This window comes from Chlorocebus sabaeus, chromosome 17 (assembly GCF_047675955.1).
Source record: "Chlorocebus sabaeus isolate Y175 chromosome 17, mChlSab1.0.hap1, whole genome shotgun sequence".
NCBI lineage: Eukaryota > Metazoa > Chordata > Mammalia > Primates > Cercopithecidae > Chlorocebus > Chlorocebus sabaeus.
Genome location: NC_132920.1, coordinates 5471332 through 5486943, shown reverse-complemented (window position 1 = coordinate 5486943; position 15612 = coordinate 5471332). Strand labels below are relative to the sequence as shown.

The 15612-nt window shown below is 42.1% G+C and overlaps 1 protein-coding gene and 1 long non-coding RNA gene across 5 annotated transcripts in view; one reads left to right on the top strand and one right to left on the bottom strand.

Annotated features, from left to right (window-relative positions):
• Nucleotides 1-15612, bottom strand: part of FARS2 (phenylalanyl-tRNA synthetase 2, mitochondrial) — a 511397-nt gene that overhangs the window by 172451 nt on the left and 323334 nt on the right. The gene's annotated exons all lie outside the window — the stretch shown is intronic.
• On the top strand, nucleotides 268-3813 carry LOC103222241 (uncharacterized). Of its 2 annotated transcripts, none has more exons than XR_012089019.1 (3): nucleotides 268-1484; nucleotides 2908-3002; nucleotides 3448-3813. It is a non-coding gene; the product is annotated as an uncharacterized lncRNA (long non-coding RNA). The 2 variants fall into 2 exon arrangements; XR_005242852.2 differs by lacking the exon at nucleotides 268-1484 and adding an exon at nucleotides 1524-1613.

Genomic DNA, 15612 nt, shown 5'->3' with positions numbered 1-15612 from the left:
AGCAGAGGCTTCATTCCCATCACAGTCTTCCCAACATCACAGCATCAGCCTCATCGCACCCCTCCCTCAGGGCTGCCAGTGCAGCCCCTCTCCTTGGAGGTGGGTCCCAGCCCCACGGGTCCCTCCTCTGAGCTCAGAGACACCTGCTTGGCTTGTCCTCCTCTTTGGGGGTCTGGGCCTTAGCTCTGAAGGACCCTCCACTGAGGTTTTTAAGTTTCATTAATTCCAGCCTCTTCAATTGTTCCCTCAGCCCCAGAGTGGGGAGACGCTTTCTGTCATCTACCTCCATGACACCTCCACATTCTCCTCTTGACTTCTTAATGACCTCCCTCAAAGGCTAACACGTCTTTAGTTTAAATTCTCTGTATTAAAAACCAAACAAATGGCATGGTTTCTGTCTCCTGCCTGGACCTCACCGATATGACAAAGAAGGAAGGGAGAAATACATTTATCAAGAAGACTGTGGTCTCTACCCCTATTATCACACCAGATTCTAATAAAGTACGGAAAGAAAACACAGAAAAACCAATTCACAACATAAATTTGAACAAAGAACTGCAGGAACAAGGGTGTGGATAAGCTGCTCACGGAATAACAAAGGTGCTTCAGGCACGAATCCTCTGCTCACTGAGGGAAACTTCAAAGGTACCAACTCTCCTCTCGTAATACTCAGCAAGAAAACACTCTCCAAGTACTAGGCCCTACACTGAAGGATCCCCGTCCCTGCAAAGAAAAGATCCTAGGCCTAACGCCTTCAAGTTTCTTCCCCTTCCATTCTCAAAAAATACTCAGCATGTCAGAAGAGAACTCCAGCCAGGTGAGGGACCTGGGAATGAATGTCAGGAAGGGTGAAGGAGTACGGAACAGGACTGGAGGGGCCTGTTCCCACGCCTGCCACATGGAAATACTCCTTTCACAGATCCTTAGCCAGGGATTTAGTGCTGTGTGTCCAGCCACCTGCTACCCTGTGGGGCCATCATGAATTGTGTTTGAGCAATAGCAATGAGCCAGAAGGCACAGCCCTGCACTCTGACTGGCACAGGACCCTCCCACTGTCCTCCTGTCCCCAAGGCTTCTCCACTGCCCTGAAATGCCAGAAAAAATTCAGCCTGAGCCTGAATAAAATAGAATCCAACATTTTCCTACAGGCTGTTTTTTTTTTCAATAACTTCCTCCCCAAATAACCCAAGGATTCAAAATGGTTTGCAGAGTCTCACCATTGTCCTCACTTGACAGGTAATATGTAGACAGCCTTTGTTCCCATGGAAAGTGTGAAGAACCTGAATCTGACAAACCACACAGGAGGTCATTTCCTCTTGGCAGAGTTTTCCACAGGTGCTGAATTTCTTTAATTTATTTATTTTTGTGGAGAGGGAGGTGGAAGAGGATGGGCATAAAAAGACGACTACTGGCTCATCAATTCAGTTGGAGGGGTTTCTCTGCAACATTTTCTCTAGCTTTCTCTGCTGCACCTCCTCTTACAGGTATCACTTCGTCCTTGCATTGTGAAGATAACTGTTTGCTGGGTACGGCGGAGCACCTCTGTGTTTGGAAAGGTGCCAGCAGAGGCTGAGGGGCGGGAGGTGCAGTTCCTTCATGGAGGAGCTATAGGGGTAAGCTTCCAAGAGACACGGCTTCGCGTGAGCTGGAAAACCTTGCATGGATACGCTTGTTACTCACTCACGGTTGGCAGGATCCTGTCTGTTCTGTCCACTCCTCCTCACTTGTTCTGTGTGCTGCTAATGAACCAGAACCACGGCAGTGCTCAGGATGGCTTTGGTCGGCTCACCCTTTCTAGTACTGTGACAAGGAGATAAGGCAGAAAGCAGAGATGGGAGGAGGGTGAGGGCCAGAGGGAAGATTTGTGAGATGAGGCAGAGAGAGAAGAAGAACCCATTGCCTTAAGAGGCGGGGCCACGAGCAGGCTGCGACCAGGTGCTGTGTGGCCCGGTGTGATGGATGGTCGGTCCCTCACGCCATCAGCTGTGACTTCAAGAGGTCTGGGTACCTGCTAGGTCCTCCTTTCTGGGCTTCTCTCACTCCGGGCCTGGTGGCAGGCAAGGAGTACTGACTGTGCTGTGAATATGAAACATTTCTTTCCTAAGGGAAAGCGAGGGGAGACAAAGTAGGATATGTCAATATCAGAGGCAGTGTCTGCTGTCTTCCCCATTCTTACTGGCTACTGGTTGTTTTGAAATACGGGATCTCTCCAGGTGAATAGCATATGTCCTCTCAGCTCTAAAGCAAAGGCACTAGATAAATCCAATAAACAAAGAAAGCCTGGGGCAGAGGCTCAGTCTATTTCAGGGTTGGTAGGTTGGTGAATTTTCCACTGTAAGATCGCACCACTGTTTTCAAGGGATTTAAAATATTACAAGTGATAGTGGAGGCTGTATCTCTTAAAGATTTGAACCAATCAAAGTAAACATGGCAGATTTGTTTTTTCTTCTTGTGATTTTTTTGTTTGTTTTTTCCTGGTTTTTTGGAGACAAGGTCTCACTGTGTCACACAGGCTGGAGTACAGTGCTGTGATCACGGCTCACTGCAGCCTCAACCTCCTGGGCTCAAGTGATTCCCTGATCTCAGCCTCCCAAGTAGCTGGGACTACAAGCATACACCACTATGTGTGGCTAGTTTTTGAATTTTTTTGTGGAGATGGAGTTTTCCCATGTTGCCCAGGCTGGTCTCAAATTCTTGAGCTCAAGCAGTCTTCCCACCTTGGCCTCCCAAAGTGCTGGGCTTACAGGCGTGAGCCACCATGCCCGGCCAAATACAGCATATTTTAAAAGGCTAGAGCAGCAATATAAAAATACGAGCATCTACAAAATGTACTGTCTGCAAACACTTCGGCATCAATTGACCCATCTTAGACAGTCTTCCTTTTCTCTTCACTCATTCATTCAACAGATATGTATAGAACACCATGTGCGAAGAAACACGAAAGGCACAGAAGATTAGAAAGATACTCTTTTTCCACAAGAAATTTACCAAGTGATGGCGAAGTAAGTATGGGTTAAATTAATTTAAATATTTAATTTAAACATCGGTTACACTAATTTAAGGAATGAAGTACAAACACAGTACTATGGGAATCCAAGGTGCAATCATGATCTGTTGGGAGGATCGTAGAGTGAGGGGCTACGTGAATTGATGATTGGATAATGGCAGGAGTGGAAAGGGATAGGATCCTCGGGGCAAGAAGAAATGGGTCTGGCAACAATATTCCATCAGCAAAGGCTGGGAGGTAAAGCCGAGGTTCCTTCAAGCTCCACATGCCACGGTATAGATGAACGAGGTTTAGTATGTCGAATGTGAAACACACAGGACATCTGAGTGGACATGCCAGCAGGCATCTGGATTGCCTACAGCTCAAGGAGGCGTTCAGGCCAGAGGCAAACCTCGTGAGAGCAGAAGTCACGTCTTGTGTTTCTGTGATCTTCCCCACAGAATCCAACAGAGTGGTCACAGGTGTGCTCAGAGAAGCTGAGTTAAGTTGTGGAGGGGACATAAGATTTCTTCTCATATTCAATCAACTCTCAAATACAGAAAGCTGACCACCTCGTCTAGGAGCACTTGGTTCTAGTGTTTTCCCTTGTTCCTGCTGTTTGTTACTCGACCTTAGTGTGACTCTCAGATATCTAAACTTCATTTAAGTACGGTATTCTTTTCTCTAAGTTCCAGGAAATTAATTTATAACTTTGTCAAAAAAGATGAAATGATAGGGTTTTCTTACCCAAGATTCAATGGCATTAACACCAAAAGATTCCCTCATCCATTCCCGAAGGTCCAATAAACAGAAGTCTGGGTTTATTGTGAAAGTGTAATGTTGCACTCATATTTATTTTCTTAGATCGACGTGTTTTTTATATGTGATTGATATGGATAATTTACACCACATCACCAGAATACATTCTCACAGCTCATCTCCATGACTGCTTAGTAATTTCTCATGGTTAATCCATTTCCCAGAAATTTCACTCTAAGCTTATAATGTGCAAAGCAATGAGTTGTTAGGAAATTTAAAATAAGTAAGACACAGGTATTCTTCAAGAGGAGTTTGAAATTTAGAGAAAGGGAAAGGCCTAGAAATGTTTATAACATAAGACATGATAGGCCAAATGCAAAAGTGGAGCAAAATATATCTTCCCTCAAAAAATTAAAGTGCTGGCCAGCTTCATTACAATGGACAAAGCTGTTCTTCCATTGACTAATATAAAGTCTACTGGGATGAGGACTGCACATATGGGATTGAGGGGTAAAACAGGCATGTGAATAGTGCATGAGGCCCATTTCCTATTCAAGTCCATATCAACAGATGCTATGCTGGGAATCTTTTTCTCAGAGATGGGGACGGATCTGAATGAATGCTCAGATTCCCAGCCTGTCCTCCTAAAACAACGAACACCTCTGTGCTAGATGACACCAAGGTACAGCTGGTAGCCATGACCTCAGTAACTGTGGAGCACTGTGCTGGAGCCGAAGGGCTCTCAATCGGGCTAGCTGGGTGCCTGAGACTCTAGGCAAGTGAATCTACATCTCCAGGAACAGTGCTGGGCATCGGTCTCCTCTAAAAGCTCCACAGAGAACTTAGACACATACGGAGCATGGGGAAGCACTGCTCCAGCCTCATGCGATGTGTTTCTCTCACTCAGTAAAAGGCTACTGGTCATCTATGAACGTTCTTCACTATCACATGTGCCTGCACTGAGACCCAGTCCAGCAGCACCATCAACTTCAAATATGTTATCTAACATTATTGAGCACTTAGAGTATGTCAGGTACTGAACTGAGGACCTTACGTACATTTTGATATATAATCTTCAAAAACCACCTTAGGAGTTAAGTCCTTATGGGTTTCCCAATTGATAGATGGAGAAACTGTAACTTGCAGTTAAGTGACTGTGCAGTCACATAGCGACGCACGGTGGAGCTGGGGATGGAAATGCTCTCTGCTCAGCATCCAAGTTTATGCTTCTAATCACTAGAATATAGCAGCTCATTTATATGTATGGAATATTCAATTTTTTAATGTGCTCTGCATCTATGCACAAAAAGCTAGTTGACACATACTTATCCATAAAATAGAGAAAAATAAAATATCTACTTGGAAATGATTTACCAAAAGGTTATATATTCAGCATTTATTTTCATAAGCTATTTTGCTCCTTATCTGTGTCCAGTCTCAGCATCCAGACTCTTAGCAGGATACCACTGGCGTTCCCAGATACGGCAGGTTGCAATGTGCTGCATCCAGCACTTAAGGAATCACTGCAGTGGGGCTGCTGCGTTCCAGCGCATCTGCAGAGGTAGCCGCACTCAGTGTGCAGATCGAGCAGGCTCTGAAAAACACGGCACTGCCAAAGCGAAGCTACGGGGTTCTTGCTGTCTTCAAAATAAAATATGATTCTTACATTGTTCAAGAGAAGATTACTGCCAAAGACAAACTAGTTTCCTGAGCTCTGTCCTCTGATGAGCATGTACTGCAAAACTGCCACATGAATACTAATTTTACCACTAAGGGTCAATATTTATGCAGCTCTAGCTACCTGCCAAGTGCTGTCTTGGGGCTTTCTGTTAATCCTCACACCAACCCCTCATCAGAGCTGAGGAGACCGAGGCACAGTGAGGCTAAGAAAGTTGCCCCAGGTTAAGTTAGGAAGCAGCCGAACTGGGGCTGGTGGACCTGGGAGAAGGGGAGCTGGCTCTAGCTCCTTGGCTTTTTACCACCCCCTCCCTACAGACGAGGCGGTGTGACAGGCCTTGGGATTATAAAGGTATCTGAGCTGCAGTTCCTTGAGAAGTGGAGAAACACACTCATCACCGTGGAGGTGGGACATGGAGGGCCAGTTGTCTAAGTCTAAAGGAGTAACATAGTAAAGACTAACCTAAAACTGTCAAGAAAGACTATCAGGAAAGGTTCCCTCTCGTAGAGTACTAATTCCTGGAAAATGGTTCCAAAGAGCTGATCGCCTATGGCGATGATGTGAATATAGAGAAAGGCGTAGAGAAACAGGCAGGCATGGCCTTAGGATGAAAACAGAACTGAAGCCTGTAATGTCAGGCTGCCTGGGGATCACAGATGAGGCAGCTGGATCCCCACAAAGAATTCCATGCGAAAGAACCTAGCAAGTCTGGAGCCTAGTGGACAATGAAATAAATGGCGATTACTGGTTAGGAAGTACTTGGAGAAGGAGTCCTGTGATGGAAAGAGAGGCCCAGTAGGCAGAACCAGCGGAACCCATTGGTTGAACAGAAGACATGGATTTTCTTTCTTTTTAGCAAGGCGAAAGGGGAGAGGTCAGAGCAAAGCTAAAAGGTGAGCAAGCTGGCAGGGGAGGGAGAGGGCAGCTGCCAGGAGCCCATTAGCAGAGGTCCCTAGGACTTTGCTTTTATACGCAGACACTGCAAAACTGACAGCTCATGGGTCAAACCGTGTACTGCTTTGTTTTACTCTGAACAATTTGTCTACAGGAAAATCAGGAAAGTTTACATCTTCCAGATTTCTAACTTACCTTTTAAAAAATAAAAGTCAAGGCAGATTGGCCTTGGGCTTCCAGGAGGCCACAGCGTGGTCCTGTAGAGAAGAGGCTGGCAATGCCCTGCTGCCCGCAACCCATACCACTTCCCCCTGCCTGTCACCCTGGGCCCCTTAACATGTGGGCATCCCCTGCCTGGTCCATGTACGCATTTGAACAGGCGACCCTAAGTTCAGAGACTAAGAACAGGAGGGAATACGGCTGCCTTGGGGAAGAACAAGGACCCATGCTTTACAGTAAGGGGAGACTCGATTACAAAGAGGCCCTGCTGTCACCTTCACTGGGGAGTTAAAGGCCAGAGAAGGCCACTCGCCTGCGAGTGCTTCCAGCCTGCTCCCACCTCCCATTCCCACCACAGTCAGGGTTTGACCTATCTTAAAATATGTTATTTCATAATTTACATACACTGTCCCATTAAACAACATGTATTAAAAATATATTACCGCATTTAACAAGCTTATGAGATAAATATCATTGTCCCCCTTTTACAGATGAGAGTGTTGAGGTGTAGAGAGTTACGTAATTAGCCCAAGGTCACACAACGGAGATCTGAACAAGGGCAGTCCACCTCTGGAGCTCATGAACTTGAGGTGGTATGGGATATTAGATGCAAAGAATGTTAATAGATGCTCTCTTTAAAAGGATTTTTCATGTCAAGTAAGTTAGGGAAATATTCGTTTCAGGTTTCTTTCTTAAGATTCTCAGAATCTTTAAAATACGAATGGGCTTTGTGAATCTTCATTTTATTTTTTATTTTTTTTATTTTTTTATTTTATTTTATTTTTTTTGAGACGGAGTCTCGCTCTGTCGCCCAGGCTGGAGTGCAGTGGCGCAATCTTGGCTCACTGCAAGCTCCGCCTCCCGGGTTCATGCCATTCTCCTACCTCAGCCTCCCCAGTAGCTGGGACCACAGGCGCCCGCCACTGCGCCCGGCTAATTTTTTTCTATTTTTTAGTAGAGACGGGGTTTCACCATGGTCTCGATCTCCTGACCTTGTGATCCGCCCGCCTCGGCCTCCCAAAGTGCTGGGATTACAGGCGTGAGCCACCGCGCCCGACCGTGAATCTTCAAATGTCTCCAAATTGAGTCATGAAATCTTTGCCAGAAACACAGCATGAAATATGCTGTGGTGGCAAGATGGCTTCTAAAGCAAGATGAATGAAAACTTCTAATTATGGGTCGAGCAATGTGGATTTTCTAAGCCAAATCAATTATTTGCAAACCTTACATTTTTGAAAACAGTACTTCAAGTATAGACATCTATTAGCTTATGATCCCACCTTTTCCTTACTAACCTGAAATCTCAGTGAAAATAAATCCTGTTGTTATGATTCTATTAATCTGAAATTCTAACACTTCAACCATAGCAAGATAATAAAAAATAATCTCACATAGGTATAGGATATTTTGACATGTATTGTTTTACATATTCCTTAATATCACCTTTATGAAGTAGAAATGATTTTGTTTCCATTTTATAGATGAAGAAAATTATGCCCAAAAAGGTTAAACGAATTGACAAAGGTCAAAGAGCAAGCAAGTAAGTGACAGTACATCTTTAAGTGTTGCCAGACATTAATGTACTGACTAAATACTAACACAGTTGTTATAAGAAAAGCATTTAGTTCTCTTAGTTATCAGGAGATTATTCATATTATTAAGTCATATAGCTTCCATTAGCCACACATTTTGATAATCCCATTCCTCAACCTTGGTAGTTTGAAGAGAATATATTATAATAAGTCTTCTAAATAATGTGGTTTAGCATATCAGGATTACAAGGTCTTCAATACGCCAAAAAGCCAATCCTAAGTGTCAATAGTTTTTAAAACAGAAACATGGCTACCAAGAATTTAAGGAAGAATTAACAACAACCCTTCTCAAACTATCCTAAAAATTTAAAGAGGAAGGAACACTTCCAAACTCATTTTATAAGACAAGCATTATCTCATTCCTAAGTTAGACAAGAGTACTACAAAAAGAAGAAAGAAAATTACAGACCAATATTTCTAATGAATATGTATGCCAAAATCCTCAACAAAATACTAGTAAACTGAATTCAGTTGCACATTAAAAAGATCACACACCATGATCAAGTGGAATTTCTCCCTGGGATGTAAGGATGGTTGAACATACACAAATCAATAAATATGATTCACCACATTAACAGAATGAAGAATAAAAATCATGCAATCATCTCAAAAGATGTGGAAAAAGGAATTGACAACATGCAACACTTTCATGATAAAAACACTCAATAAATGAGACACAATAAAAGCCATATATGACAAGCCCACAGTACATATCACACTCAAAGTTGAAAAGCTGAAAGCTTTTCCTCTATGATTAAGGAAAAGATAAAGATGCCTACTCTTGCCACTTCTAGTCAACATAGTACTAGAGGTGCTAGCCAGAGCAATTAAACAGGAAAAAGAAGTAAAAAGGCATCTAAATATAGCAGGAAGATAAATTGTCTGTTTGAAGATAATATGATCTTACATATAGAAAACTCTAAAGATGCCACCAAAAATCTGTTAGAACTAATAGACAAATTCAGTATAGTTGCAGGATACAAACATCAACAAACATCAGCTGTGTTTTTATACACTAACAATAAACTACCTGAAAAAAAATCATTATGAAAAATAGTACAGTGGTTCCTCCATACATCCATAAATTGAAAACAGAACTACCATATGATCTAGCAATCTCACTTCTAGGCATACATTCAAAGAAAATGAAATCAGTATTTAGAAGAGAGATCTGTACCCCATGTTCATTGCAGCATTAGTTAGACTAGCTAATATGTGGAAACAGCCTAGGTGTTAATGATAAATGAATAAAGAAACGGACATATATATGTGTATGTAAGTGTTTGTATGTAAATATAAGTATATATATGTGTGTATTCCATATATAATGGAATATTACTATATTTGAATATTATATATAATGGAATATTATATATATAATATATTGGAATATTATTTAGCCACAAAAGGAAGGAAATCCTGCCATTTGTGACAACATAGATGAACCTGGAAGACATTATGCTAAGTGAAATAAGCCAAACATATAAAGACAAATAGTACATGATCTCACTTAGATGAAAAATCTTTAAAAAGTTGAACTAACTGAAGCAAAGCGTAGAAAGGTGGTTTCCAGGGGCTGGGGGTGGGAGAATGGGGAGGTGTTGGTCAAAGGGCACAAACTTCTAGTCATAAGATTAATAAGTTCTGGGCATCTAATACACAGTATGATTACTATAGTTGTTCATACTGTATTTGTTTACTTGAAATTTGATGAGAGCAGACTTCAGTTGTCCTTACTATACATATACTCACACACAAACAAAAAAATGATAACTGAGTAGTGATAGATATGTTGATTAATTGATTATAGTAATCATTACACAATGTATGCAGACATCGCATCATCACATTGTATACCTTGAATATATAAATTTTTGTCAATTAAATATTTTAAAATAAAAAACAGTAAAATAGAAATATGAAGATTTTTAGTCTACAGAAAAGTAAATATTTATTTTCCCCATATAATTCTGCTTTCTTTTCATATATAACATATATATGAATCTTAAAGACCTTTAGCACCATGTTTTGGTATGAAAAAGAATATGGGAAGGATATTACAATAAGAAAAACAATGCATTTTTCTTCTCTATGCTGCCTCTTGTCATTTAGTTTCTGTGTAACCTAATTCTTATTCTGATCAGAGAAGAAGGAACTGAAAATCAGGATTTTATTAACATCATCGATATCTCCCCACTCCTTGGCAAATGCACAAACATAGTCCTCTGGTTTCTAATTATGCATTTCACAGAAGAGTTTCCATGGCTGCTCTCCATGCAGATGATGAATAAAGTAGCTTTTGTTTTCAGAGATTTATTTCGAAGACCTCTTCATTAAACGCTATTTGGGGGCAAATGCGTATCTATAGAGGGTTAAGAAAAACATGCTGATAAGATAGCCATCAAGGAAATGTGCCACTGACAAAATCTAACATGGTCTGTCTTCAAAGAATACATTTAAAATATATAAACACACACACATGCACAGGCACACATGGGAAGGAGAGAGGGAAGAAGGGAGAGAAAAAGAGAGAGGAAGCCTGGAAGGAGGAATTAATTTTAAAAAGACCTTTGAAACCACATTTAAAATATATGAAAATTCTAACCAGAGTAATCATTACTTGCAAATATGGCTGAGTGTTGAAAAGTCAAACCAAGTGGTCTGCTTGTTTGTTCTGATGGTGGGGTGCCGGGGTGGGGAAAAGATGATAATGTTGCAAAAATTACCCAATTCTTTAATGGAATCTAGTAATTCTGCTTTTTTTCTGTCTCACAGTTTTGATGAATGGGTGAATGGGTTTATAGGACTAAAAGGAAGAGAGTAGAGTTTTGACAGGCAGTGGGAAGGGGCTGACTCTATGCCAACTTCTTATGTTGTCAGGCAGGAACTCGGCCCATAGGGTCCTCATCCGAACACTCAAGGAGTGTGTGTGTGTGTGTGTGTGTGTGTGTGTGTGTGAGAGAGAGAGAGAGAGAGAGAGAGAGAGAGAGAGAGAGAGAGAGAGAGAGAAAGAGAGAATGTCAGGGGAGAGCTAGCTAAGGGGAGAAACTGGAACTAATAGCTATTCCATTACAGAAACAGAGATACCTCCTGGAAAAATCCTTCCTTCTGTTTTTGAATTCCATCACAAACTGGGTAAAAAAGCCATTGAACCTTTAAGAAACAGCAATAGTTTCCTCAGGAAATAAGTGCAAAATGCATCACATTTCCGGACACAAAGAAGGACCCTTTCAAAACAGACGTCCCCAGTGAGAACAGCCACTTGCCTGTGCCCGGGATGGAACAGGCTGCAGGGTTGTCACATCAGGAAGGGTATGAACCAGGCTGCCTGGGTTTAACCCGGCTTCCTCACTGACTTTCAGAGTCCTGTGGCCTTAGGTCTGTTATCTAACCTTTCTAGGTCTCGGTTTCCTCATCCGTAAAACGGGAATAGTAACAATATCTATGTAATAGGTTTTTAAAAAATATGTAAAATGCTTAGAACAGTACCTGGAAGTAAGGCTTAAGGATCTGTTAAACAAACAAACCACTCTAATTGTAAATATAGACAGGTTGAGGGAGCTGGTTTCTGTTAGGGAACAATTTTATTTATTAATACTGTAAATGGCAGCCATGTTTCTCTGGAAGATTTTAAGCTGCCATACAAATGAAATCTCTGGAAGTAGAGCTGTCTTGATTCATTTTATAAATAGGGAGACTGAGGCACAGTAGGGAACACTTAAGCATGTATGATTCTTCCACAGATTCTGCAGAATGCCTCCCACCTGGCTGCAGGTGCACAATCAACACTGGTGGACTGAGCTGAATTTCCAGAGGTCCAAGACCTATCTGCTCATGCAACCAAGATAGAAATGTTCTTCTTTATTCTAACTTCACTCATTCTAGAAGTTCTAATTGCTAAGGAAGAACAGTGATATATTAGGCACACTGACCATTTTGCTTTTATAATTACTTTTCAGTTTTAAGCATGAGAATTATGTATTGGACACAGGGACCACTTATCCATGGACTGGTAAGATGTTTGTTCGGAGAGTATCACTGGTCTAACAACGAAAGAATGAGGGCTGGAAATCACCAGACATACCGCCACAGCATACTGATTTCTTACAGCCCATTAGGCCTTGGCTAAGCACCCATTTTGATACAACTCAAATAGCTTTATGTGAGCTTCACAGCTCACCCTGCAGGCAGGGCAACACACCCAAGCAGTCAAAAATCAGCCATCATGGAATCTGCAAGTTCAACACTGTTGTAACCACAATGATATCATAAACTTTAGTATTCCATATCTCAGAGTTTAACATAAACAGCTATTGTGCTGAAAGTGCAAACAATTTTTTTTTAACTTTGGAGAAGGTCATCTTTTTAATTTGGTGAAATTTGACTAAAAAAAGTTAGCCCAGCCATGGAGAGTTTTACATCAGCATATACACACAAACTTAGAGCTACCTGGTAGCAATGGCTCTGCCAGAAATTGTCAGCATGAACTACGTGAAATTTTTAATAAGTGACTGGTTTTTGACACCTAAAAAAGCAATTTCATATGGGCTACCTGATAGTTGTGTAACGTAGGACAGATTTCTAAATTCTCTAAATGTCAGTTTCTCATCTGCCAAATGGGACACTCTTAGTACTTTCTTTATGGTATTATTGTAAAGATTCTAGGAAATACATGAAAAGCATTTAGCATAGTCACCGTAGGTCCATTAGTACTTAACATAGGTAAGTCATTATTTGTAGTCATAATATTAGCACCTGGTTCTGATGCTAAACTGAAGGTATGTTACTGTGACCATTTTTAAAGGCGCATCAGGAATTAAGGGCCTGGCTCCTCAGAGAGAACCACTCCGTGCCCCAACCTGCAGAGGCAGGACACCTCACGACGCCCTCTCCAGCATTAACAGCAGTTTCAACAAAGCAGCTGTCAGCTGGAGGGGGTGCCAGGGCTCAGAGCAAACAAGCATACCCAGCAACTGGCACACACCTGGCTGGGAACTGCCTGTATGAGATGCCAAGAGTTCTGCTGCCCTCTGGGACGATATCGTGTTCAGCTTCTTCAGCAGCAGCACTAACCGGTTAGACATATGACAGATTTTTTTTTTTTAAGAAAAAGCAAAATATCACTCATCCAAAGGCTTTCTGAAATCCCCTTTCTGCCCACTATGGCCGACCCTCATTTCTCTATGTGTGCGCGTGGGTTTGGTTTTTAACTTCTTTTTGTATTCCTAGTCAAGAGAGCAGGAAATGTTCTGAAACTGTTTCTTGGGCACTGTTTTTCTCTCCTCAGCTGCACTCGGTGCTAAGGCAGGAGCCATCCCTGGTGCTGGGCACATACCAGGCTCTCAGTGAACAGATGGTGAATAATTGATGCTGCAAATCCAGTTGTGAAAATGGCTTCTTGTCCTCTGTAATTCTGCACACCTTTAAGGCTGCAAGCCTTCAAAACAACAACCATGGCCCTTTTCACTTCCTGTAAACTCTGTCACGCTGCTGTGAATTCCAAATTCTTAATTTTATGCACACAGAGGGAAAACTTTCCAGAACCAATGAATAGACAACTTTCCCAGAGGTTCTGTTTATCTTTCATACTAAACAAATGTGGTTTCTGGCAACCTACGTCTTCCACTAATTGTGCATATTGACAGATAGATATTTATGTCCACAGATGGTAACAGAGGATAGGAACCAGTATCCAATGTGGACGTGAAGAGGGCTACCTGGACTGGGAAGGGTGAGGCCTCTCTCTGAGAATGGTTTCCCAACTTTCATCTCATGAATGGCGGTGTCCAGAGCATGACCATCAATCACGCCTTCCAAGCACTGTCTAGCACTATCCCTGCACACAAAGCCATCTCTCAGGCAAGGTCTCACTCACCCTTGTGAGATGAGTAAGGGAGGCATTATACCCACTTTACAGAGAGAAACTGAGGCAAATGTGGCTGCAGAGACACACACGGGCTGCTGCTGCTGGCCATGTGGGTATCTGGGCTTTAGGTGGGTGCAGCTGTTAGGACAGGGGCACCTTGTTTCTGTTTGGTTGTTTCTCTGGTTGACCAGACTACAGTATGATAGATATGCCTCAGAGAGCCTCCATTTCTTCAAATGAAAAATGAGAGTAATCTCTCATTTAGAGAATCAAACCATCTTAAACTCTACCCTTCATCCTTCCTTCCTTCCCTCCCTCCCTCCCTCCCTCCTTCCTTCCTTCTTTTTTGGACGGAGTCACCCTCTGTTGCTCTGGAGTGCAGTGGCATGCCCTCGGCTCACTGTAACCTCCACCTCCCGGGTTCACGCCATTCTCCTGCCTCAGCCTCCTGAGTAGCTGGGATTACAGGTGAGTGCCACCTGCCTCGGCCTCCCAAACTGTTGGGATTACAGGCATGAGCTACTGTGCCCGGCCTACCCTTTCTTTCTATAGGCCCTATGTTCTGACAAAGCAAAAGCAGACAAAACTAAAGGCAGAAAACAACAACAAAAACAACAAACAAAAAACAAGATAGAATGAGTGATTCAAATGTGAAAGCAATATATTTTTAAAGCTATTTTATTTTTAAGTAGATTTGCAGAGATGTGTAAAGTCTTATTTGCATCATTAACAAGTGACAGCATTGCCATGGTGATTACTTATTTTCAGAAAAGAAATAACCATAGATAATTCATTAATAACTCAACAAGATACAAGGTGCTGGTCAGGGACCAGCAGGCACACACATCCCTCCACATGTAGTATAAAGCATGTTCTAATGGACAAAGAAAAATATTGGTTTGGGGGAAAAATAACTTGTTCCTTCTGCCAAACCCAGAGAATAGGCATTAAAACCTCATAATAGTCTGGTCACGGTGGCTCACGCCTATAATCCCAGCACTTTGGGAGGCTGAGGCAGGTGGATTACCTGGGGTCAAGAGTTTGAGACCACCCTGGCCAACATGGTGAAATCCCATCTCTACTAAAAATACGAAAATTAGCTGGGTGTGGTGGTGGGCACCTGTAATCCCAGCTACTTGGGAGGCTGAGGCAGGAGAATCTCTTGAACCCAGGAGGCGGAGGTTGTAGTGAGCCGAGATCGCGCTGCTGCACTCCAGCCTGGGCGACAGAGCAAGACTCCATTTAAAACAAACAAAAACTTCATGATAAGATGGGCAAAGTCACTGGCAAAATGTAAGAGCAGTGAAAAACGTGTTTTGAAACATTTATTTACAACTTTAAGTACATACAGCAACTCCTAGCAGGGCAAGAAGAAGTTTATACACAAGCCTTCATATACTCATTTAAATACCTGTAAAGCATGTGTTTAAAACACTGACATGGACATTTATAGCTATAATAGTTAAGGCAATGTTTTCTCTATGTCAGGTACTGTGCTAAGAATTTTATGTGTATTGAAACTCACTAATCCTCACAAAACCTCATCCTCCACGTAAGCATTAATATTATTCCCATTTTACAAATGAGTACACAGGCCAGAGAAATGTCGTAAGCTAGT